This window comes from Oncorhynchus keta, chromosome 1, assembly GCF_023373465.1.
Source record: "Oncorhynchus keta strain PuntledgeMale-10-30-2019 chromosome 1, Oket_V2, whole genome shotgun sequence".
Lineage (NCBI taxonomy): Eukaryota > Metazoa > Chordata > Actinopteri > Salmoniformes > Salmonidae > Oncorhynchus > Oncorhynchus keta.
The window spans coordinates 72,361,335-72,388,645 of record NC_068421.1 but is presented as its reverse complement, the minus strand read 5'-3'; the positions used below and the strand labels follow the sequence as shown (position 1 = coordinate 72,388,645).

Genomic DNA, 27,311 nt, shown 5'->3' with positions numbered 1-27,311 from the left:
CAACGCGGACGGCGCCGCCCAATGGTATTCCCAGTCACGGCTGGTTGTGACACAAACAAACAAACCCCAGGCTGTAGTGACGCTGCAACACTGCGATGCAGTGCTTAGACCGCTGTGCCACTTGGGAGGCCTTATAACTCACATTTCTATGTGGATTTGGTCAGGTTGGCCAAAAAATTACATACTGCAGCTTTAAGTCATGATGTAATTTCTTGAAAGTCCTCACACATTCTACCAAATTGAAATCCCTTTACGTACAGTTAGGTTTCGTGTGGAGTCCTGGCATGATATAGCCTAATTAATCATTTCAGTAGCTATTCACTTACAGGCTACCTGAAATAATATGCTGAAATTGATGTCCATATTAGTTTATGATGAATTACACTTTTTGATTCCTGTTTTTGAGAAATGACTCCATGAAACGTGCATCAGTACTGGGTGCATTTACAGTTAACAATATCTAAGTAAAATGTGTTACTGTTCACTGCTAATGGGTCCATCAACCAGAAGTAATGTCCTCTTATTAATAATGTCGCACAAATAATATTTTATGACTGGTTATTAACTAAGTTCATTTATCATCAGAAGCCCCAGGGCTGGGGACCAGCCATGAGATGGGGTGCCACTGCAAAGCAGGTACTCACTAATGGAACTCAGAACTCATGTGAAAAGTAGGAAGGAAGGGAGTTACTAAGTTTTATCTCACAAAGTTGGACAGAACTGCATAATTTGACTGTCAGTTGATAGCTAGGTAGCACAAAGGTATGGCATGTGTATTTAAAGTTTTAAAATTCTGTAGGAAAGTGTATGCAAGCTCATATGTGCTTGTGCCTGTGTGTGTGTGTGTGTGTGTGTGTGTGCAGAGGCACATTGTCTGACAGGGATAACAGAAACAAACATGAACAGTGTAGAGGATCTGTTCCTGCCAACCGCTCTGGCACAGAGCTGTACCCAGGAATGCAGATGAACTGTGTGTGTGCGTGCGTGTGCATGGTTTTATGTCACTGTGCTCTATACAAGAATACAGATGGACTACAGCTAGTTCTCTCTGCAGGAGCATGTGCAGAGAGAAGTGATTGATAGGAAATCAAGGTAATTGTGATGCGTCATCCATTATTGTGAGAATTAATGAAAATCCTGATAATGATTTGCATGTACTGTATATAGCTCTTTTCATGTAAGTGTTCAACCACCTTCCCACCACTGCAATCGAGCTAGCAGATAGGTTGAAATATGACAGTCTATACTTCCTTTAGAAAAAAGTATACTACAGTGGCCATGACTGAAAATATCAGTTTCTACCATCCAGACCAATATTAATTGGTGGTCGATTGATTAATCGGAATGGCCGATTAATTAGGGCCGATTTCAAGTTATCATAACAATCGATAAACTGCATTTCTGGACATCGATCATGGCCGATTACATTGCTCTCCATGAGGAGACTGCGTGGCAGGCTGACAACCTGTTATGCGAGTGCAGCAAGGAGCCACGGTAAGGTGCTAGCGAGCATTAAACATATCTTATAAAAAACAATCTTAACATAGTTACTAGTTAACTACACATGGTTCATGATATTACTAGTTTATCTAGCTTGTCCTGCGTTGCATATACAGTGGGGCAAAAAATGATTTAGTCAGCCACCAATTGTGCAAGTTCTCCCACTTAAAAAGATGAGAGAGGCCTGTAATTTTCATCATAGGTACACTTCAACTATGACAGACAAAATGAGAGAAAAAAATCCAGAAAATCACATTGTAGGATTATTTGCAAATTATGGTGGACCTGTAACTTCTTCTTTAAGAGGCTCCTCTGTCCTCCACTCGTTACCTGTATTAATGGCACCTGTTTGAACTTGTTATCAGTATAAAAGAAACCTGTCCACTACCTCAAACAGTCACACTCCAAACTCTACTATGGCCAAGACCAAAGAGCTGTCAAAGGACACCAGAAACAAAATGTTTTGTTTTCAAAATGATAGTTTCCGGATTTTACCATATTGATGATCTCAGTCTTGTATTTCTGTGTGTTATTATGTTATAATTAAGTCGATGATTTGATATTTGATAGAGCAGTCTGACTGAGCGGTGGTAGGCAGCAGCAGGCTCGTAAGCATTAATTCAAACAGCACTTTCGTGCATTTGCCAGCAGCTCTTCGCTCTGCTTCAAGCATTGAGCTATTCATGACTTCAAGCCTATCACCTTCCGAGATTAGGCTGGTGTATACGATGTGAAATGGCTAGCTAGTTAGCGGGGTGCGCGCTAATAGCGTTTCAATCAGTGACGTCACTCGCTCTGAGACCTTGAAGTCGTTGTTCCCCTTGCAGAGGGGCTTTTGTGGAGCGATGGGTAACGATGCTTCGAGTGTGGCTGTTGTCGATGTGTTCCTGGTTCGAGCCCAGGTAGGGGGGAGGAGAGGGACAGAACCTATACTGTTACACTGGCAATATTAAAGTGCCTATAAGAACATCCAATAGTCAAAGGTATATGAAATACAAATGGTATAGCGAGAAATGGTCCTATAATTCCTATAAGAACTACAACCTAAAACTTCTTACCTGGGAATATTGAAGACTCATGTTAAAAGGAACCACCAGGTTTCATATGTTCTCATGTTCTGAGCAAAGAACTTAAACGTTAGCTTTTTTTTACATGGCACATATTGCACTTTTACTTTCTTCTCCAACACTTTGTTTTTGAATTATTTCAACCAAATTGAACATGTTTCATTATATATTTCAGGCTAAATTGATTTTATTGAGGTTTTATATTAAGTTATTATAAAAGTGTTCATTCAGTACTGTTGTAATTGTCATTATTACAAATAAATACATTTTAAAAATGGCCGATTAATCGATATCGGCTTTTTTGGTCCTCCAATAATCGCATCGGTGTAGGCGTTGAAAAATCATAATCGGTCGACCTCTAATATTAATACAGTTGTATTATGTTGTAGAGACCTGGCTAAAAACCTGTAGAAGTGGGGACTGAATGACTGGTAACTCTGTAAGCTTGTCTATCTGTCACGCTGGCAGATTTCTATCTCCCCTGTGTCCTATCATATCAGACAGACAGAGACAACATTACTCCCTATAAGACACACACATCTCTCTTTCCTCAGTTGAAGTTCTACAGAGTGTTTGTTGCCAATGTCTGCTAGACATGAACACACACACAAGAAATATACTTTTTTTTGTTTGTTCTGGCCCTCTGTAGTTGTTAAAGTTCGATTACTCCGGGGCTATAGCACACAAAGATGCACATCTACCCTACGCTTTCCTGTTCAGAGTTTCCATACTTTTTCAATCACAGCTGCCAGATTCTTCAGTCACACAGGGGAACTTCCTCCTCGCCTGTCGCCCCTGCAATTCCCTACTATTCTTCATATTATGCAAATACAGATCAGAGATTCCAATAGGTTCTGGAATATTATGAAAATGACAATAAAACAGCGGGAGTGTTACCAAGGTAACCTCTGACAAATCAGAGTAGGGTAACAGCTGGAGGTAGAGAAAGAAAATTGAGAGTTTAGAAAGAGTTAGATACATTTGTCCTGGTCTGCACAGACAGACAGTATCTGTTACTAAAGCTCCCCACAGGAAAGGGAAACTGACCTTGTACTGTATGGAATTGGTTTTCAATTAAAAGCTTTTGTGGAAACATGTCAGATAAAGCCATCAGTATCTCCCAGGCATGGGAGTCAGAGAGAGAGAGAACGTTGACTGTCCAATGCCTTGCATACAGGGAGGAGTCCAGTGAATGCTGTCAGCTTTGATGCATTTCTCGTAGAGAGGCTGAGCTTTGAAGGCTCTCCAATTACAGGGATTTCTACACTGTCAGCCTGCCTCTCTCAGGACCACCGTTACAGGGCTGTCAGAGGTGCGTGTCTAGTTTTTCTTGTCGCTTGCGATTATAATAGGGTTACGAATAGTTGAATAGGAGTGTCCAGTTGGTGTCCAGTAGTTCTGAATACTTCCTTTAGCTGCCTAGTGTAACAGGCCGAACGTTTTAGGGCACTGTGATAAGGTACCAAGCAGAGATAGGCCTACACACTTCGAGGGCATAACTGCTCTGGCCATGCGAGAGAACAGGCTTTGGCTACAAAACACATAGAAGGCTGTTTGAAGTTGCCATCTTGTTTTGGTTATCCTCTATCTGGGCATCCCTTCTCAGAAAAAGTAATCTCTTGAAAGTTGAGAAAGTTGAAACACTTTGAAATTCCCCAATCTGTTCATATTGAGATATGTGTGATTTACTTTGTACTAGTCAGTGTCAGGGTAGGCGCTGAAAAGCATTTTCCTCAACTTCAAATCCACTAGTGTTGACAAAACTGGTCAGCAGGCCTGCAGTAGAGCTCTGATGAGTCAGTCAATGTAGTCAATGTTCCAGTTCTAGAATGCTGATTCCTGCTACTGTAGCTAACCTGCCCGCGGCGCTAGCTCCTCTGAGGGAGCTTTCTTAGCTCTTCCAGCTCTCTCAGACTTTTGATCAAAGCAACGTGTCATTCAGACTCGGGCTCTCTCCAGCTATGTGCTGAGTAAACACGGCCCAAACTAGCCCCACATTCTGGTTTCCACGCCTCCCACTTTGAGCCTATGGCTGCTGAGCACTCAGCTCCACGGGGGAGAGCAGAGACAGATTTGGAGGAGAAGCGGGACAGCTTGGATGATTGCTCGCTTTTTGAGCTCCTGTTCCTCTTATAGAATATTAGCTCAAAAGTATTGTGGAGCTCCTGCACATAATGTAAACAGTAGCTGCACCCAAAACGAGTACCAGCACCGGCTAACGTCATCAGTTGTGAGAGAATTAATTCATAGACTTTGGGTTGTATGAGACAGGGAGGGTTCTTCAACCCTGAAAGCTACAGCAGAATGACTGAAATATAGATTAGTTTCCTCTCTCTGAGGAGAGGTTCAATAATTATGCCGTCCGTCACTTTTAAGGAATTTCTAATTTGCACAGAGCGGAATTGTTCAAGGGACAACAGCGAGAGAAATAATGGAAGAGAAGCACATTATATGCGTTCAACTAATGAAATATCACACAGGATGATATGAATCACTGAGGAACAGTTGGTGAATGTAAATTGCTTTGTAAATGGCTTTTGCTACAACTGTTTTGCAAGAGAGATTTCATCATATTTAGCCTACATTACAGCAACACCTACCTTGTCTTTAGTTCTGTTTCCTTATGTTTTTAAATTAGACTGCATAAATACTGGAAGAGAGTGATTGACAAACCAGGCCTGCTATTCAAAATGAAGGAAATCTCAGAGTAGCATTAGCAATAAAGACGTGTGTCGTGTTCCAGATGTGATATCTAACAGCCCGTCATTTAACAACTAGGACCTGGCAAATGGACAGACATTATCTCTCACTCTTTCCGTCTCGCTCTCTTTTAATCAGTTGAAGGGATCTTTTCTTCACAGACACAATGCATGAAGAGCATCTCTCCAATAAAACACCTCTCCTCTCTTCGTCTCTCTCTCTCAATCAATTGTTTTATCAGTTGAAGGGATCTTTTCTTCACAGACACAATGCATGAAGAGCCTCTCTCCAATAAAACACCTCTCCTCTCTTCGTCTCTCTCACTCTCCCCCTCTTTCTTAGTCTGCCAATTACCACCCTTCTCTCGGAACAGTGTCAACCAGATGTCACCCTGTGGTGACGTATGGGGTGTGACGCATGGCGTCTGATGGGGCCAGGCAGACCAACAGAGAGAATGGATTGCAGTACTGCTAGTGTTGGGTGTTGAATTGAGCCCACTGAAATGTTTATGAACCGGCCAAAGATGCATTTTAGGGAGAGAATTTATTTAACCTTTATTTTGACAAGGCGTCAATGCTGAGACCAGATGAGCCCTGTAAAGCACACCTATACACAATACAATAAATGCATTAAACTACACATTCATATACACATTAAAATACATGTAATTATACACAACGATACATGAAAAGCAAAACACAATCATAAAAAACAGACACGTTCTTCAGTAAAAAGGCCCCCTAACAATCTCTGAAATGCCCTAGAGCCGCTAATTCCTCCAATTTTAAAGTGTACTGTAGATCATTCCACACGTAAGGTGCAAGGAAATTAAAGGCTGATTTACTTAACTCTCTGGACACCAAAGGAGTCTCCACAGTTAACCAACCGTGTGAACAGGCTTGATAACTTGTCATTTTAAATCTTAACAGAAAGGAATGAGAGAAAAAATAGATTGTTTTAAGGTCACCAACTTTACTTTTTAGCCCTGTTGGCAGACAAGCGACTAACTGCTCACTGAATCGTAATATTCAAATGTATTCTGCATTTGGATATTTTCTAAAAAGTTTATTTTATTTTATTGAGTTCTGTCAAGTGGAAGATTCCTTTAAAGCTATGACACAGACCCGTCAGAAGGGTGCTCACTCAGTCAGACATTTAGAAGTTGAGTCGAGGAAAGTTTTGGGAGGTAAATAGTCGCCTATTGTAGAGAAGTCTCAGCTCTCAGCCCCTCTCAGTGTTAAACAGTTCGACAGTGTGCTGTTAGCACTCTGTCAACACTCAGTCAGAATGATTTTGACAGTGGGGTTATCTGCTGGTATTTAACTGAAATTGAACATTCTTAACTATTGACGGGACAGTTACCCATACCACTCAATCTGTCTGCTCAGAAACTCTTCAGGATCCATCGGACCGGGTGGAGAGTTGTGAACCCACCCATGCATTGTGGAGAGGTTTAAAAGCTTACACCTCAAGGAAAATGGTCCAGAGGAGAAACATCAGAGAGAAATAAATAACTTCTCAGTCAGGGAACTGTTCTCTAAAGAAAATGTGGACAGGAGTACCGATACAAACAGAAAACTGACAATTAAAACTCGTAACTTTCTCCAGCTTTCGGTCTGCTACTTTGAATGGAAGATTCCCCACAATATTCCCCACAAATACTCCTCAGAGCCAGAGTAAATTAAGTCAACCATCCTATAACAGCAGCCACATCCCAGTCCACTCCAATCCACAGAGGCTCTTGGCAGCTGGAATTGCCTTCCCAATAACCCTTCAGTGTGAGGTTAAGACCATAATAGTTGTGCTGCTCCTGAGAAGACCCTTTTAGCCGACAGTTCCTGTGTCATCTGGCCTACATTATGACTATGAAATGCCTCTCGCGCCCCACTGGCTCCCCTCTCGCTCCCCTCTTGCACCCCTCTCGATCTCCTCTGTCTCGAAACCACTTTCCTTCCCCTCTCTCCCCTCTCCCGCTGAAAAACGACCAGGGTGATTAGGTAGCAACCCAGAGCGGCTGGGCCACCGTGTGTGCGTGTCCTTTAAACAATAGACACAATGGTGCCTGGCCTGCTACATAACCCCTCTGTAAAAACAGTCATCAATGCAGCACAGCACTGTTTGTGTTTTATAGCACAGCAATGTTTGTGTTTTATAGCACAGCACTGTTTGTGTTTTATAGCACAGCACTGTTTGTGTTTTATAGCACAGCACTGTTTGTGTTTTATAGCACAGCACTGTTTGTGTTTTATAGCACAGCACTGTTTGTGTTTTATAGCACAGCACTGTTTGTGTTTTATAGCACAGCACTGTTTGTGTTTTATAGCACAGCACTGTTTGTGTTTTATAGCACAGCACTGTTTGTGTTTTATAGCACAGCACAGCACAGCACTGTTTGTGTTTTATAGCACAGCACTGTTTGTGTTTTATAGCACAGCACTGTTTGTGTTTTATAGCACAGCACTGTTTGTGTTTTATAGCACAGCACTGTTTGTGTTTTATAGCACAGCACTGTTTGTGTTTTATAGCACAGCACTGTTTGTGTTTTATAGCACAGCACTGTTTGTGTTTTATAGCACAGCACTGTTTGTGTTTTATAGCACAGCACTGTTTGTGTTTTATAGCACAGCACTGTTTGTGTTTTATAGCACAGCACTGTTTGTGTTTTATAGCACAGCACTGTTTGTGTTTTATAGCACAGCACTGTTTGTGTTTTATAGCACAGCACTGTTTGTGTTTTATAGCACAGCACTGTTTGTGTTTTATAGCACAGCACTGTTTGTGTTTTATAGCACAGCACTGTTTGTTTTTATAGCACAGCACTGTTTGTGTTTTATAGCACAGCACTGTTTGTGTTTATAGCACAGCACTGTTTGTGTTTTATAGCACAGCACTGTTTGTGTTTTATTGTTTGTGTTTTATAGCACAGCACTGTTTGTGTTTTATAGCACAGCACTGTTTGTGTTTTATAGCACAGCACTGTTTGTGTTTTATAGCACAGCACTGTTTGTGTTTTATAGCACAGCACTGTTTGTGTTTTATAGCACAGCACTGTTTGTGTTTTATAGTACAGCAGTGGTTGATAAGATCGCAGGAGAGAGCAGGCCACTGGTGTCTCTTTAACAACAAGGACAGGCCGCTACACACTGAAAACACAAGGATGTACCTCACTGTGTTTGTGTTTTACAGTGATGGCAGGGCCAGAGATAGTTCCCTGTAGTCCTCTCAGAGCTGTTCCTCTCCATTGTGTGGTTGACTCAGGCAGTTTCGGTTTTTACAGAGAGATCTCCCTCAGGGTGGATAAACCATGGTTAGGGTAAACATATCCTATCCTGTCTCGTCCTTCATCTAAGCAGACTCTGGGTTTTCCTGTACGTGTGTGCGTGTGTGTTTGTGATGGTGATATAGTGGGCTGATGGTTTGCCAAGCTAATAAAAAAGCAATTTCCATGATTCTAGAGGGAATGGGAATGCTGTGGTCATCATTCTGATTTCTACATTCTGTTTCTAATGCTTTTACTGTTGGCTATATTAGAGAGCAGAAATATGGACTACACTCAGGTCTCCTGGCTTTATGACAGAGGGGGACAGACAGAGATACTGTAGATTAACAGAGAGAGAACGAGAGAGAGAGAGAAAGAGAGAGAGACACACACAGGGATAAGGACTAGCCTGTATGAGGGGTTGTGCGGTATTGTTTGGATACAGTGGAAACGTTCTGAAGCTATTACCATCACCATCAGAGAGGCAAGGAGAGGGGAGATACATACAGGTGGTATAGAAGTCATCACTGCTGATGAGATTTAGAGGCTTTATGCCACAGTGAACGTGTCCTCGCTGCTGTTCCCTAGCTGTGAGAATGGAGGCTAAAACAATCTCGTATCCTCCTCCTGTCTGTCTTATTGATGCACCCGCACAGACTTCCGGCTCCCGACTGCTACACGCACAATGATTTCTTATTTCACCCGGCACACAACAGACGACCGTTCTCGCTTTGTCTCTTTCTCTCTACCTCTGTTTCTCTCTCTCTCCACCTCTACCTCCCATTCTCTCGCTCTCTCGCTCTCTCTCTCTTCTCTCTAACCCCCTCTATCTTCACCCTCTACATCCCTCTCTCTACCCCCACCTCTCTCCCTCTCTGGGCAGATTAAATGTTATTTGGGAGATGGAGCAGGTGAGATCTCAGTGTCATATTTCATGATTAAAAGAGGTGTTGTGCTTTTCCAGGCAAATAGAACTGCCCCCCCCCCTTTGCCTTTTACACTTTTATATTGCAGAGCCAGTCCCCGGTAACTGTCTCCTGGTAACTGTCTCCGATGTGTCTGTGTGAGAGAGTTATAACAACGAAACACAGAACAGGAGCCGAGCAGACACTCTTCAACTGTTTCCCCACTTCACATTGACTTTACACTTTACGCCGAGTCCTATGGCTCAGAGACTTTTCCTGTTCCACAGCCACACGTGCACAAACACACACAAATTAATGTAGAATAGATGATACTGTACTTAGAATGGGGTCTTTTAACCAAAGCCTTTCAGCTGGGAGTCTCAAGCCCCTTTAGAATGAACGTTTCTTCATGCAGTTATTGTTATTTAAAGGAGCGTGAACCAATAAGACTCTTGCATGTATATGACTGTGTGGTTATCGTATCATAATAGACCCCTACTCCTCTGTTCACTGTAATTACATTCCACTGAAGCTATCTCACCTTGTCAACACTGGAGAGTTTTCACTGTGTAATTGGTTGTGTGTGTGTGTGTGTGTGTGTGTGTGTGTGTGTGTGTGTGTGTGTGTGTGTGTGTGTGTGTGTGTGTGTGTGTGTGTGTGTGTGTGTGTGTGTGTGTGTGTGTGTGTGTGTGTGTGTGTGTGTGATTGAATCTGTGTGATGATCAGATAAGTTGAGGAATCAGAGAGAATTGCATGTGTAAAGTATCTTTGTAACAGCAATGAGTTTCATTCAATGATTCATCAGTTTTTTGTTCTAACTGACAAAAATATAACTGACAAAAATGTTCTGATTTTGATCGCTCTAAATCAGATCATGACCCCTCTAGTTTTCCCTCAGACTGATGTGATGACTGATGCTTTTTGCATTTTTTATAACCAAATTGCCTACTCCAAGCATTCATTTTAGACACACTCATAGACTCGTAAGTTGATGAGCCTCTGACTCATTTGGCTACCAAAACTCCCTCGTCTGACATATTCTCTGTTTCTGCATTTCTGTGTTCTGCTGACTAGCCCTGTCATTAGGTAATAAAGCAGTAGATATGGGGTTCAAAGGTCTTCATTAGCTGTAGGTTGAGAGGACAACCCCCCCCGCCCGCCAGAAGTGAGACATTAAATAAGTACGGCCACCCACGTTAAGAACATATTCTGTAAACTGCTCCATCTGTGAGAGAAAGAGGGAGAGAGCGAAAGAGATATTGCGAGAGAGGGAGACAGGGCAAGCGAGAGAAGGAGAGAGTCTCTTTAAACTACAGTCGAAGTCGGAAGTTTACATACACTTAGGTTGGTGTCATTAAAACTAATTTTTTCAACCACTCCACAAATGTCTTGTTAACAAACTATTGTTTTGGCAAGTCGGTTAGGACATCTACTTTGTGCATGACACAAGCAATTTCTCCAACAATTATATACAGACAGATTATTTCACTTATCACTGTATCACAATTCCAGTGGGTCAGAAGTTTACATACACTAAGTTGACTGTGCCTTTAAACAGCTTGGAAAATTCCAGAAGGTTATGTCATGGCTTTAGAAGCTTCTGATAGGCTTATTGACATAATTTGAGTCAATTGGAGGTGTACCTGTGGATGTATTTCAAGGCCTACCTTCAAACTCTGTGCCTCGTTGCTTGACATCATGGGAAAATCAAAAGAAATCATTCAAGACCTCAGAAAAAAATGTTGACCTCCACAAGTCTGCTTCATCCTTGGGAGCAATTTCCAAACGCCTGAAGGTACCACGTTCATCTGTACAAACAACAGTATAAACACCATGGAACCACACAGCCGTCATACCCCTCAGGAAGGCGACGCGTTCTGTCTCTTAGAGATTAACGTATTTTGGTGCGAAAAGTGCAAATCAATCCCAGAACAACAGCACAGGATCTTGTGAAGATCGTAGAGGAAGCTTGTACAAAAGTATCTATATCCACAGTAAAACGAGTCCTATATTGACATAACCTGAAAGGCCACTCAGCAAGGAAGAAGCAACTGCTCCAAAACTGCCATAAAAAAGCCAGACTACTGTTTGCAACTGCACATGGGGACAAAGATTGAACTTTTTGGAAAAATGTCCTCTGGTCTGATGAAACAAAAATAGAACTATTTGACAATAATGCCCATCGTTATGTTTGGAGGAAAAAGGGGGAGGCTTGCAAGCCGAAGAACACCATCCCAACTGTGAACTACGGGGGTGGCAGCATCATGTTGTGGGGGTGCTTTGCTGTAGGAGGGACTGGTGCACTTCACAAAATCGATGGCATCATGAGGAAGGAAAATTATGTGGATATATTGAAGCAAGATCTCAAGACATCAGTCAGGAAGTTAAAGCTTGGTCGCAAATGGGTCTTCCAAATGGGCAATGACCCCAAGCATACTTCCGAAGTTGTGGCAAAATAGCTTAAGGACAACAAAGTCAAGGTATTGGAGTGGCCATCACAAAGCCCTGACCTTAATCCCATAGAAAATGTGTGGGCAGAACTGAAAAAGCGTGTGCGAGCAAGAAGGCCTACAAACCTGACTCAGTTACACCAGCTCTGACAGGAGGAATGGGCCAAAATTCACCCAACTTTTTGGGCGAAGCTTGTGGAAGGCTACCTGAAACGTTTGACCCAAGTTAAACAATTTAAAGTTAATGGTACCAAATACTTTTTGAGTATATGTAAACTTCTGACCCACTGGGAATGTGATGCAAGAAATTAAAGCTGAAATAAATCATTCTCTCTACTATTATTATTTCACATTCTTAAAATGACGTGGTGATCCTAACTGACCTAAGACAGGGAATTTTTACTTGGATTTAATGTCAGGAATTGCGAAAAACTGAGTTTAAATGTATTTGACTAAGGTGTATGTAAGCTTCTGACTTTAACTGTAAATCCCAGAACTCCTTCACTGTCATTATTGCTCATAGATTGGCCCTGGAAATACTCTATTGCAAAATGGCTTCCAAATTGGGTTTGTCTTGTGTTGTGACACAGATCCCTGTTCTACTCCAACCAGACTAGATAACTGTATTCAATCACGTTCTCTCTCCCATGGTCAATAGAAAGAGAAGCGAAAAGAAAAGAGCGAGAGGGGGAGGCCAGCTTCACCTCAGTAATGGAATAGACTACAAAGTGAGGCTGGATACAAGACAGGACACTGTTAGCACCTTTTCTTCGTTACCCTCCCTCCTTTCCCTCTCTTTCCCTTCCTCTCTTCATTGTACTTTCACTCTTTCTTTCTTTCTCTCTCTATATCTCCCTGCATCCCACTCTCTCGCATCTTTTCATACTGTGATAAAATATATGAAATTCAGAAAGAGAGGGATAGAGAGGGGGGGATGTAAAATACTGTGAAAATACCAGTAAAAATAAATAGAGATATGTGATCGTATACAAATGTCAGCCAGGTTTGGAATGATTATGTTTTAGTCAAATATATCTCTTTGGGCTTCTTGCAGTCAATTTGCAGTCTACAAATTCTAAAGAATTAATCGACCCGCGGCTAAATCTAGTTGATGATCCCTGGTGTACGTTGTATTCCCGATAGTGTGTTTATTCTGCTCTACCTGTCAGTACATTCCTCTCTTCCCTGTGATGTACAGCTGGAATATAGTTTGGCACTGTATTCCACAGACAGACAGCTACAGTATCTGTGGTGTAACAGACAGACAGCTACGGTATCTGTGGTGTAACAGACAGACAGCTACGGTATCTGTGGTGTAACAGACAGACAGCTACGGTATCTGCGGTGTAACAGACAGACAGCTACAGTATCTGTGGTGTAACAGACAGACAGCTACGGTATCCGTGGTGTAACAGACAGACAGCTACGGTATCTGTGGTGTAACAGACAGACAGCTACGGTATCTGTGGTGTAACAGACAGACAGCTACGGTATCTGCGGTGTAACAGACAGACAGCTACAGTATCTGTGGTGTAACAGACAGACAGCTACGGTATCCGTGGTGTAACAGACAGACATCTACGGTATCTGCGGTGTAACAGACAGACAGCTATGGTATCTGTGGTGTAACAGACACACAGCTACGGTATCTGTGGTGTAACAGACAGACAGCTACGGTATCTGTGATGTAACAGACAGCTACAGTATCTGTGTTATAACAGACAGACAGCTACAGTATCTGTGTTGTAACAGACAGACAGCTACAGTATCTGTGGTGTGATTACTGCTGTGGGATAGCTTTCTAATGCTCCTAATAGGATGAGGGGAATGAGATATCTCCTTTCTACTGGCTGCTACTGTAGCAACCCAAACACTCCCGATTGTTTCACATCTAGATGAAACCACTGTCTTTTTCAAAGACTAGATGAGAAGATGGAGGCCTTTTACAGATAGATAGCATTCAATATCTTCTGCCTCCACCTCTGGTGATGCACTGTTACAGACTGTACTCTCTCACACTCTCTGACTGCTCCTAGATTTAATTCACACATTGCTTTGTTGTGGTTGTACAACTGTGACATCGCTGAATGAGAACTACTTACTGGGTATTGAATCAGCCACAGGCCAGTGGGTTTGTATTCTATATTACCATAGATGGTATTTTTCATTGGGGGAGGCGTGGTGAATGTGTGCTGTTCTAGCAGAGTGAATATGACATGTTTCTAGTGGGATGAGAGAGATATCACTCTATGTCCCTCTCTTTCTCGCTCTATTTCTCTCTCTCTCCATTAGCCAATGTTATAGGTCCTTAGTGAGATATGAGAGAGAGAGCTTGATAGAAAGGCAGAGGGCAAGAGTAAGAACATGAAAAATAACAGAGAGAGAGAGAATAACAGAGAGAGGGGTCTAATGATGACATGGTAATGGCTCTCTCTAGATGAAGGCTTCTGGAAGAAATCTTGATATTCTAACGAGTCGCTATGGAAACCCCTCGCTGTCCTCTCATGGCTCCGCGAGCCATTGACACAGGGCATCTCTAAGTTATAATTGATGGCCTATGGCCGATCACTTCAATCGACAAAACGCAAACCTGATTATAGCAATATCAATTAAAGTGATTTGGGATCTAATGGTCCCCCGTGACTTGTCTTATAACACTCCTAGCCCCGAGCCACTTGTGGAGATCTTGAATGATAGGAACATGGCTGGAGGGTAAGATGAAGCTATTACCTCATTACTTATCTAATCTACTCAGATTTCCACAAGTGCAGGAGGGCTAGGGGCTACAAAGGCCTCCTGTAATGTGGGCACTAGATTGTGTTTAACCCCATAAAGTCGACTCACTCACCGGTATGTCAATCTAAGTTAAATAACCAATAAATCCCCATCAAAATGTCAGTTCAAGCTAGAGATGTTTGTTCTTTTGCATTGGATGCATCTCAAACCACCACATCCACCAGTGTCGCACTTCCGGATCTGTGGTGAAAGTTGGCAGAGCTAGAGAGCGGTGGGATCTGTGGTGAAAGTTGGCAGAGCTAGAGAGCGGTGGGATCTGTGGTGAAAGTTGGCAGAGCTAGAGAGCGGTGTTTGTCAGATCCCAAAAATCGGTTGTCTTATGAAGGGGAGACTCATGAACACGATGGGGTTCTCCGTTTTGCTCTACAACCCCCACAGTGTCAGGAGACTCGTCTGAAGTCGGTACTGTGGATGTGCCACCTTCTGTTTGGTAGCATCCAAACCGTTTGGGCTACAAACTAATGGGACTCCACTGTGGAAAAGGGAGATTCTCACAAACACGATGGTGTTCTCTTTTTTGCCCTATGACTCATACACACACACAAGTGTCACAGGACCCGTCTGAAGGTAACTGGTACCAGTTTTAAAAAAGCTGATGGAAGTAAGAAATAAAGGTTGTTTTGTGCCTACTGCAAAAAAAAGGGGTTAAATAAGTGTGAAACAATTAGTTTTTTTATTCCTCCTAGATTTAGTACAGACACTTCAAAACCTTGTTTCTTATGACATATTTGTTGACTGTCCTTTTTGCCATTTATGAATGTGTTATCAATGTGTTTCTATGTGCTTCAGTAGTAAAGGCCAAAATGTGTTATCAATGTGTTTCTATGTGCTTCAGTAGTAAAGGCCAAAATGTGTTATCAATGTGTTTCTATGTGCTTCAGTAGTAAAGGCCAAAATGTGTTATCAATGTGTTCCTATGTGCTTCAGTAGTAAAGGCCAAAATGTGTTATCAATGTGTTTCTATGTGCTTCAGTAGTAAAGGCCAAAATGTGTTATCAATGTGTTTCTATGTGCTTCAGTAGTAAAGGCCAAAATGTGTTATCAATGTGTTTCTATGTGCTTCAGTAGTAAAGGCCAAAATGTGTTATCAATGTGTTTCTATGTGCTTCAGTAGTAAAGGCCAAAATGTGTTATCAATGTGTTTCTATGTGCTTCAGTAGTAAAGGCCAAAATGTGTTATTCAATGTGTTCCTATGTGCTTCAGTAGTAAAGGCCAAAATGTGTTATCTCCTACTCGATACCATCGTGATACTCGATACCAAAATGAATGACACTGGATCCAGACAGATTATCTCAGCTACTGCTCTCTTCAGTCTTCATCTTTTTAGTTCACTATCATTGCATTTGACATTTTTTACGTCAACATTTTAATAAGTTATAGAATCAATTTAACGTTGTTTTTACCAATCTAACTACATAACAACATAATGCTAATCATTTATTTGAATGATACATCTCTACTGATAAGCTGGGTAAATCAAAATGTAGCCTTTTCAAAATACAGGTGAATGAATATTCAATAGGAGTGTGTGCCTGCATTGCGTTATTGAGCTTGTTTTGGCTGATTTCATGGGGCTACAGACAATCTGTTTTCCTTCCATTTGGGGAATATTTTATTGTACTGATCAACAACATTTGCATAGAAGTATCTTAATTCATGACGTCATTAACGAGGAAGGGGGGGGGGGCGGAACCCCATTCACACACAGTCAGTTCGCTGAGGCAATAGCCAAGTACTTTGTTTTGGTGGCAATCAGCCTTGAAATCAATATATTTTGCATTATGGTTAGCATATTATCACAAAGTACTTGGGTAGTGAATTGATGTTAGCTTCAGCTGTGAGCTAGCAAGCAGAAGTTAGCCCACAAAGCTGGATGCTACCGGTATCTTCTTCCATTGTAAAGTGGTCTAACCTGCATGGACATTGTTTTGCGAACAGTAATGAACATTTCTACATGTCGTGTCGCATTATCAAATCAAATCACATTGAAATCACAGAAAAAAAGCGAAATAGTAGAAAAATAAATAACAATAATAATAATAACACAATAGATAAATAAAATCACAAGGAATAAATACACAATGAGTAATGATAACATGCATATATGCACAGGATACCAGTACCAAGTTAATGTGCAGGGGTATGAGGTAATTGAGGAAGATATGTTCATATTGGTAGGGATAAAGTGACCATTAAAGTGTGTTCACTTCTGTGCAGCATGAGTGGTGAGCTAACATGATGCAGCTCAGACTCCCAGTGCAGGCTTAGTGCAGGCTATAAGGGTAACATCGGCTGCACTGATAGACATACTTGATCCGTGAGACACATTTGACAGAAGTACCGAAAGTAACAGAAATTCTAGTACCAAACCGTTTTTTATGTTTTAGTATCAACACAACTAGACATCTAGCTGGCTGAGTGCTTCTGGAAGACATTTTGCAGTGGTTTACTGTCTGATGATGTGTGTGCCTGCGTGTGTACGTACGTGTGTGCCTGCGTGTGTACGTACGTGTGTGCCTGCGTGTGTACGTACGTGTGTGCCTGCGTGTGTACGTCGTACGTGTGTGCCTTTTGCACGTCGTACGTGTGCCTGCGTATTCGTACGTCACGTGTGTGCCTGCGTGTGTAAAAAGCGTGTGTGCCTGCGTGTGGCGTACGTGTTGCCTGCGTGTGCACGTACGTCGTGTGTGCCTGCGTGTGTACGTACGTGTGTGCCTGCGTGTGTATACGTGTTGCCTGCGTGATAACGTGTGTGCCTGCGTGTACTTACGTGTGTGCCTGCGTGTGTAACGTACGTGTGTGCCTGCGTGTGTACGTACGTGTGTGCCTGCGTGTGCCACGTACGTGGTATGCCTGCGTGTGAACGTACGTGTATGCCTGCGTTGCACGTACGTGTTGCCTGCGTGTCACAAAGTACGTGTATGCCTGCGTGTGTACGTTCGTGTGTGCCTGCGTGTGTAGCACGTGTGCCCTGCGTGTGTGCGTGTGTATGCCTGCGTGTGTACGTACGTGTGTGCCTGCGTGTGTAAAGTGTGTATGCCTGCGTGGACATTGTGTTGCCTGCGTGTGCACGAACGTGTATGCCTGCGTGTGTACGCACGTGTGTGCCTGCGTGTGTACGTGACGTGTGTGCCTGCGTGTGTGCAAAAACGTGTGTGCCTGCGTGTGCACGAAAAAAAGCACGTGTATGCCTGCGTGTACGTACGTGTGTGCCTGCGTGTAAATACACGTGTGTGCCTGCGTGTGTACGTACGTGTGTGCCTGCGTGTGTACGTACGTGTGTGCCTGCGTGTGTACGTACGTGTGTGCCTGCGTGTGTACGATACGTGTGTGCCTGCGTGTGTACGTACGTGTATGCCGGCGTGTGTACGTGTGTGTGCCTGCGTGTGTACGTACGTGTATGCCTGCGTGTGCTACGTGCGTGTGTGCCTGCGTGTGTACGTATGTGTATGCCTGCGTGTGTACGTACGTGTATGCCTGCGTGTGTACGTACGTGTATGCCTGCGTGTGACACGTGTGTGCCTGCGTGTGTACGTACGTGTGTGCCTGCGTGTGCTACGTACGTGTGTGCCTGCGTGTGTACGTACGTGTATGCCTGCGTGTGCACGTACGTGTGTGCCTGCGTGTGTACGTACGTGTGTGCCTGCGTGTGTACGTACGTGTGTGCCTGCGTGTGTACGTACGTGTGTGCCTGCGTGTGTACGTACGTGTGTGCCTGCGTGTGTACGTACGTGTGTGCCTGCGTGTGTACGTACGTGTGTGCCTGCGTGTGTACGTACGTGTGTGCCTGCGTGTGTACGTACGTGTGTGCCTGCGTGTGTACGTACGTGTATGCCTGCGTGTGTACGTACGTGTATGCCTGCGTGTGTACGTACGTGTATGCCTGCGTGTGTACGTACGTGTATGCCTGCGTGTGTACGTACGTGTATGCCTGCGTGTGTACGTACGTGTGTGCCTGCGTGTGTACGTACGTGTATGCCTGCGTGTGTACGTACGTGTGTGCCTGCGTGTGTACGTACGTGTGTGCCTGCGTGTGTACGTACGTGTGTGCCTGCGTGTGTACGTACGTGTGTGCCTGCGTGTGTACGTACGTGTGTGCCTGCGTGTGTACGTACGTGTGTGCCTGCGTGTGTACGTACGTGTGTGCCTGCGTGTGTACGTACGTGTGTGCCTGCGTGTACGTGTGTGCCTGCGTGTGTACGTACGTGTATGCCTGCGTGTGTACGTACGTGTGCCCTGCGTGTGTACGTACGTGTGTGCCTGCGTGTGTACGTACGTGTATGCCTGCGTGTGTACGTACGTGTATGCCTGCGTGTGTACGTGCGTGTGTGCCTGCGTGTGTACGTACGTGTATGCGTGCGTGTGTATGCCTGCGTGTGTACGTGTGTGCCTGCGTGTGTACGTACGTGTGTGCCTGCGTGTGTACGTACGTGTGTGCCTGCGTGTGTACGTACGTGTATGCCTGCGTGTGTACGTACGTGTATGCCTGCGTGTGTACGTACGTGTATGCCTGCGTGTGTACGTACGTGTATGCCTGCGTGTGTACGTACGTGTGTGCCTGCGTGTGTACGTACGTGTATGCCTGCGTGTGTACGTACGTGTGTGCCTGCGTGTGTACGTACGTGTGTGCCTGCGTGTGTACGTACGTGTGTGCCTGCGTGTGTACGTACGTGTGTGCCTGCGTGTGTACGTACGTACGTGTGTGCCTGCGTGCGCAAGTGTACGTACGTGTGTGCCTGCGTGTGTACGTACGTGTATGCCTGCGTGTGTACGTACGTGTATGCCTGCGTGTGTACGTACGTGTATGCCTGCGTGTGTACGTGTGTGCCTGCGTGTGTACGTGTACGTGTGTGCCTGCGTGTGTACGTACGTGTGTGCCTGCGTGTGTACGTACGTGTGTGCCTGCGTGTGTACGTACGTGTGTGCCTGCGTGTGTACGTACGTGTGTGCCTGCGTGTGTACGTACGTGTATGCCTGCGTGTGTGTACGTACGTGTATGCCTGCGTGTGTACGTGTATGCCTGCGTGTGTACGTACGTGTATGCCTGCGTGTGTACGTACGTGTATGCCTGCGTGTGTACGTACGTGTATGCCTGCGTGTGTACGTACGTGTATGCCTGCGTGTGTACGTACGTGTGTGCCTGCGTGTGCCTGCGTGTGTACGTACGTGTATGCCTGCGTGTGTACGTACGTGTATGCCTGCGTGTGTACGTACGTGTGTGCCTGCGTGTGTACGTACGTGTGTGCCTGCGTGTGTACGTACGTGTGTGCCTGCGTGTGTACGTACGTGTGTGCCTGCGTGTGTGCGTACGTGTATGCCTGCGTGTGTACGTGCGTGTATGCCTGCGTGTGTACGTACGTGTGTGCCTGCGTGTGCACGTACGTGTATGCCTGCGTGTGCACGTACGTGTATGCCTGCGTGTGTACGTACGTGTATGCCTGCGTGTGTACGTACGTGTGTGCCTGCGTGTGTGCGTACGTGTATGCCTGCGTGTGTACGTACGTGTATGCCTGCGTGTGTACGTACGTGTGTGCCTGCGTGTGCACGTACGTGTATGCCTGCGTGTGCACGTGCGTGTATGCCTGCGTGTGCACGTACGTGTATGCCTGCGTGTGTACGTACGTGTATGCCTGCGTGTGTACGTACGTGTGTGCCTGCGTGTGTGCGTACGTGTGTGCCTGCGTGTGTACGTACGTGTATGCCTGCGTGTGTACGTACGTGTGTGCCTGCGTGTGTACGTACGTGTATGCCTGCGTGTGTACGTACGTGTATGCCTGCGTGTGCACGTGTGTATGCCTGCGTGTGTATGCCTGCGTACGTGTGTGCCTGCGTGTGTACGTGTGTGCCTGCGTGTGTACGTACGTGTATGCCTGCGTGTGTACGTACGTGTGTGCCTGCGTGTGTACGTACGTGTGTGCCTGCGTGTGTGCGTACGTGTATGCCTGCGTGTGTGCGTACGTGTATGCCTGCGTGTGTACGTACGTGTGTGCCTGCGTGTGTACGTACGTGTGTGCCTGCGTGTGTACGTACGTGTGTGCCTGCGTGTGTACGTACGTGTGTGCCTGCGTGTGTACGTACGTGTATGCCTGCGTGTGTACGTACGTGTGTGCCTGCGTGTGTACGTACGTGTGTGCCTGCGTGTGTACGTACGTGTATGCCTGCGTGTGCACGTACGTGTATGCCTGCGTGTGTACGTACGTGTATGCCTGCGTGTGTACGTACGTGTGTGCCTGCGTGTGTACGTACGTGTATGCCTGCGTGTGTACGTACGTGTATGCCTGCGTGTGTACGTACGTGTATGCCTGCGTGTGTACGTACGTGTATGCCTGCGTGTGTACGTACGTGTATGCCTGCGTGTGTACGTACGTGTATGCCTGCGTGTGTACGTACGTGTGTGCCTGCGTGTGTACGTACGTGTATGCCTGCGTGTGTACGTACGTGTATGCCTGCGTGTGTACGTACGTGTATGCCTGCGTGTGTACGTACGTGTATGCCTGCGTGTGTACGTACGTGTATGCCTGCGTGTGTACGTACGTGTATGCCTGCGTGTGTACGTACGTGTATGCCTGCGTGTGTACGTACGTGTATGCCTGCGTGTGTACGTACGTGTATGCCTGCGTGTGTACGTACGTGTATGCCTGCGTGTGTACGTACGTGTGTGCCTGCGTGTGTACGTACGTGTGTGCCTGCGTGTGTACGTACGTGTGTGCCTGCGTGTGTACGTACGTGTATGCCTGCGTGTGTACGTACGTGTGTGCCTGCGTGTGTACGTACGTGTATGCCTGCGTGTGTACGTACGTGTGTGCCTGCGTGTGTACGTACGTGTGTGCCTGCGTGTGTACGTACGTGTATGCCTGCGTGTGTACGTACGTGTGTGCCTGCGTGTGTACGTACGTGTATGCCTGCGTGTGTACGTACGTGTATGCCTGCGTGTGTACGTACGTGTATGCCTGCGTGTGTACGTACGTGTATGCCTGCGTGTGTACGTACGTGTATGCCTGCGTGTGTACGTGTGTATGCCGTGTGTGCGTACGTGTGTGCCTGCGTGTGTACGTACGTGTATGCCTGCGTGTGTACGTACGTGTATGCCTGCGTGTGTACGTACGTGTGTGCCTGCGTGTGTACGTACGTGTGTGCCTGCGTGTGTACGTACGTGCGTGTATGCCTGCGTGTGTACGTACGTGTATGCCTGCGTGTGTACGTACGTGTATGCCTGCGTGTGTACGTACGTGTGTGCCTGCGTGTGTACGTACGTGTATGCCTGCGTGTGTACGTACGTGTGTGCCTGCGTGTGTACGTACGTGTGTGCCTGCGTGTGTACGTACGTGTATGCCTGCGTGTGTACGTACGTGTATGCCTGCGTGTGTACGTACGTGTGTGCCTGCGTGTGTACGTACGTGTATGCCTGCGTGTGTACGTACGTGTGTGCCTGCGTGTGTACGTACGTGTATGCCTGCGTGTGTACGTACGTGTGTGCCTGCGTGTGTACGTACGTGTGCCTGCCTGCGTGTGTACCTGCGTGCCTGCGTACGTGTATGCCTGCGTGTGTACGTACGTGTATGCCTGCGTGTGTACGTACGTGTATGCCTGCGTGTGTACGTACGTGTATGCCTGCGTGTGTACGTACGTGTATGCCTGCGTGTGTACGTACGTGTATGCCTGCGTGTGTACGTACGTGTATGCCTGCGTGTGCACGTACGTGTGTGCCTGCGTGTGTACGTACGTGTATGCCTGCGTGTGTACGTACGTGTATGCCTGCGTGTGTACGTACGTGTGTGCCTGCGTGTGTACGTACGTGTATGCCTGCGTGTGTACGTACGTGTGTGCCTGCGTGTGTACGTACGTGTATGCCTGCGTGTGTACGTACGTGTATGCCTGCGTGTGTACGTACGTGTATGCCTGCGTGTGTACGTACGTGTATGCCTGCGTGTGTACGTACGTGTATGCCTGCGTGTGTACGTACGTGTATGCCTGCGTGTGTACGTACGTGTATGCCTGCGTGTGTACGTACGTGTATGCCTGCGTGTGTACGTACGTGTATGCCTGCGTGTGCACGTACGTGTATGCCTGCGTGTGTACGTACGTGTATGCCTGCGTGTGCACGTACGTGCGCGAGACCAAAATGCTGCATCCAAACTCGCTGAAAAGGTTTATTATTATGACAGTCATCGATGGATGGCCCGGTCTCATTGGTGGATCAGATTAAGGGGTATTTGTATGTGTGTGAAAATAGCCTTTGAGAAGATGCCATTATGTTTGTCTGATGGTATTGTTATTGCTATGATGGATTACAGCGCAAACGGCTCGTGGCCGACCTTCAGGAAATAATTACCTGCTTATCTGGCAATATGGAGGCTAAATGTTAAATAGATCACATGCTGAGACACACACAATACGGTCTTTACATGACAAGTCTTTCTTGTTACGTAAGGATTCGTTTTCTAAGCCCTGTCTTCTTTACAAGATCTAATTTTCAAAATGGCAGCACAAAAAAATTATGGCCTGTGCCTTATTTAGCAGGGAGCCATTGTGGTGTTGACTGTCGTAATTAGGTCCGTTTATTTGGTCGTTTCATGTGTTGTTGAACATCCTATCATCAGTATAAGATGTAGATTGGAAATTGAAAGTGAATGTGCTGTGGCACCTCTTTACGAGCCTGCCAGACCAGACTAGTTGATGTGATTTACTGTCAGATGGAGCAGGATCATGAGGGATAGACAGGCCTATTTAAATATTGTCACATTACGCGACATAGATGCATATACTGTATGTGCCAGCCGTTCATTGAGAGGCATTAGATGGACGCTGTAATCTGTAAAGAGGTCACTCACAACGAACACGTACGATATGCACACACACACATGTCGCATAGACAGTCACGGTACTGTACTGTCTATCTGTCTTTGTTCCTCTGTCTGTCTGTCTGTCTGTCTGTCTGTCCGTCCGTCCGTCCGTCCGTCCGTCCGTCCGTCCGTCCGTCCGTCCGTCCGTCCGTCCGTCCGTCCGTCTGTCTGTCTGTCCCAGTTTAGCTGTCTGTCTGCCTTCCTGCCTGCCTGTCTGTCTCTCTGCCTGTCTGTCTATCTATCCCAGCTGTCTGTGTTATCCACTGACCTGGTAACAGGTAGTGGTCAGCAGATTATTCCTCCACAGGGTTAGCAAGGGATGAGATTCCTGGCAGGCCTCATAGCAGCCTGTCTAATATCAAAGATACTGGTAATACTCTCCTGGAATGAATACTCTCCTCCAGAGAATGCTCAAAATCCTGACTGCTGAATTAAATAAAATCTGTAATTATGTTACCAGGGAATTGCCCTGCACTGAACAGGCCAGGTCGACCAACATGATCTCATTGTTTCCCTTCGAAATTCGACGTATTAAGGATGATTATTTTTGAAGATTTCATTTTGTGTGGTTACAGGGTTAATTTCGCATGGTTACAAGGTTAAAACATAAACAACTCAAATGTTAATAGTTTAGGCACTCATTCTGAGAGGTTAAGGTTACGGCTATGGTTTGGGGAAGGCTTAAAACAAAGTAATTAAAAACGATACACGAGGTATCTTCAGTATTCATAGTGTTCTCACAGCTTGCTGGAGCATTGTGAACTGTAGTGTTCAAAGCAGCACACACCAGCGCCTAATGAGTTCACATCCAGTGCTGGACAATCGGTTCGCTTTTTTTTTTGAGAGCCGAGAAAAGCATTCAGTATATCGACGTTCTCAGGACCTTTTCAAACATACGAAATTGCTGTCTATTTCTAGTGACCAGCCTGGGCAGACACCTCACCCAAACACAGATAAACGTTTAATGGACTTTTAAAACCTTGCCAGTATGGATCAGCTGGTGTGGATTGTACTGAATACTTGAATGTGCTTAGAGACTGAGATTTGGGGTTTTCTACGCTGAACGTAAAATGCACATGGTACCTGTGGCCTGTCTGCATCAGGCATCAGTCCAGGACCAACACAAAAGACAGGTGGCCTGTCTGCATCAGGCATCAGTCCGGGACCAACACAAAAGACAGGTGGCCTGTCTGCATCAGGCATCAGGGCATCAGTCCAGCACCAACACAAAGACAATCAGGGCATCCGTCCAGGGCCAACACCATAGACAGTGGCCTGTCTGCATCAGGGCATCAGTCTGGGACCAACACAAAAGACAGGTGGCCTGTCTGCATCAGGCATCAGTCCAGGACCAACACAAAGACAGGTGGCCTGTCTGCATCAGGCATCAGTCCAGGACCAACACAAAAGACAGGTGGCCTGTCTGCATCAGGCATCAGTCCAGGACCAACACAAAGACAGGTGGCCTGTCTGCATCAGGCATCAGTCCAGGACCAACACCATAGACAGGTGGCCTGTCTGCATCAGGCATCAGTCCAGGACCAACACAAAAGACAGGTGGCCTGTCTGCATCAGGCATCAGTCCAGGACCAACACAAAGACAGGTGGCCTGTCTGCATCAGGCATCAGTCCAGGACCAACACCATAGACAGGTGGCCTGTCTGCATCAGGCATCAGTCCAGGACCAACACAAAAGACAGGTGGCCTGTCTGCATCAGGGTGGCATCAGGGCATCCAGGACCAACACAAAGACAGGTGGCCTGTCCGCATCAGGGCATCAGTCCAGCACCTGTCTGCAACATCCGTCCAAACACCATAGACAGGTGGCCTGTCTGCATCAGGGCATCAGTCCACGGCCAACACCATAGACAGGTGGCCTGTCTGCATCAGGGCATCCGTCCAGGGCCAACACCATAGACAGGTGGCCTGTCTGCATCAGGGCATCAGTCTGGGAACAACACAAAGACAGGTGGCCTGTCTGCATCAGGGCATCAGTCCAGGACCAACACAAAGACAGGTGGCCTGTCTGCAAATCAGAGCACCAACACAAAGACAGGTGGCCTGTCTGCATCAGGGCATCCGTCCAGGGCCAACACCATAGACAGGTGGCCTGTCTGCATCAGGGCATCAGTCTGGGAACAACACAAAGACAGGTGGCCTGTCTGCTCAGGCATCAGTCCAGGACCAACACAAAAGACAGGTGGCCTGTCTGCATCAGACCACCAACACAAAAGACAGGTGTCCTGTCTGCATCAGGCATCAGGGCATCAGTCCAGGACCAACAAAAGAGACAGGTGTCCTGTCTGCATCAGGCATCAGGCATCAGTCCAGGACCAACACAAAAGACAGGTGGCCTGTCTGCATCAGGGCATCAGTCCAGTACCAACACAAAAGACAGGTGTCCTGTCTGCATCAGGCATCAGGGCATCAGTCCAGGACCAACACAAAAGACAGGTGTCCTGTCTGCATCAGGGCATCAGTCCAGGACCAACACAAAAGACAGGTGTCCTGTCTGCATCAGGCATCAGGGCATCAGTCCAGGACCAACACAAAAGACAGGTGGCCTGTCTGCATCAGGCATCAGTCCGGGACCAACACAAAAGACAGGTGGCCTGTCTGCATCAGGCATCAGGGCATCAGTCCAGGGCCAACACAAAAGACAGGTGGCCTGTCTGCATCAGGCATCAGGGCATCAGTCCAGGACCAACACAAGAGACAGGTGTCCTGTCTGCATCACACATCAGGGCATCAGTCCAGGGCCAACACCATAGACAGGTGGCCTGTCTGCATCAGGCATCAGTCCAGGACCAACACAAAAGACAGGTGGCCTGTCTGCATCAGGGCATCAGTCTGGGACCAACACCATAGACAGGTGGCCTGTCTGCATCAGGCATCAGTCCAGGACCAACACCATAGACAGGTGGCCTGTCTGCATCAGGCATCAGGGCATCAGTCCAGGGCCAACACAAAAGACAGGTGGCCTGTCTGGCCAGACAGGAGAGGACACACAGACACCACACAGAGCGGGCGTCCGACCAGAGGATCATTAGAGCGATATATTGAAGACATGGAGGCAGCAGGTTCACATTGATTCATGCGGCTGCTAGGCCCATATTTGGTTATGGCAGAGTTGTTATTCCCAGTCAAGTTGTGCAAATGTAAATCCCTATGGCTGTGTAGGTATGGTGTGTGATGTTTTTGAAGAGCAGAAGCTTTCCTATGCTTAACCCTGATTTATCAGACACCAGCAGGGATAAGGCTAATCGACTCTACAGATGTAGGGAATCTAGCCACAGCCTTAAAACCTCTAGCTACCCTGCCAGCTAATGCCTGCAAGTGGCTACCCTAGTAGCTAATACCTTTGAGATCTCAGCCATAGAAAATACCTTTCAGTTAAATATTTTGGCTAAATAGAAAGACACATTCACACACACACACACACACACACACACACACACACACACACACACACACACACACACACACACACACACACACACACACACACACACACACACACACACACTCTCTTTCCCTGGATAAATGAAATTCAAATGAATGTAAAATACTAATGACTCTATCAATCCTAACCAATTAGCACATATTTCTGCTCAATATACAGTGGGGCAAAAAAGTATTTAGTCAGCCACCAATTGTGCAAGTTCTCCCACTTTTAAAGATGAGAGAGGCATGTAATTTTCATCATAGGTACACTTCAACTATGACAGACAAATGAGGGAAAAAATCCAAAAAATCACATTGTAGGATTTTTAATGAATTTATTTGCAAA

General features: G+C 45.9%; 1 protein-coding gene across 1 annotated transcript in view; it reads left to right on the top strand.

Moving 5' to 3' along the window:
• Positions 1 to 27,311, top strand: part of LOC118383824 (carboxyl-terminal PDZ ligand of neuronal nitric oxide synthase protein) — a 202,789-nt gene that overhangs the window by 51,431 nt on the left and 124,047 nt on the right. The gene's annotated exons all lie outside the window — the stretch shown is intronic.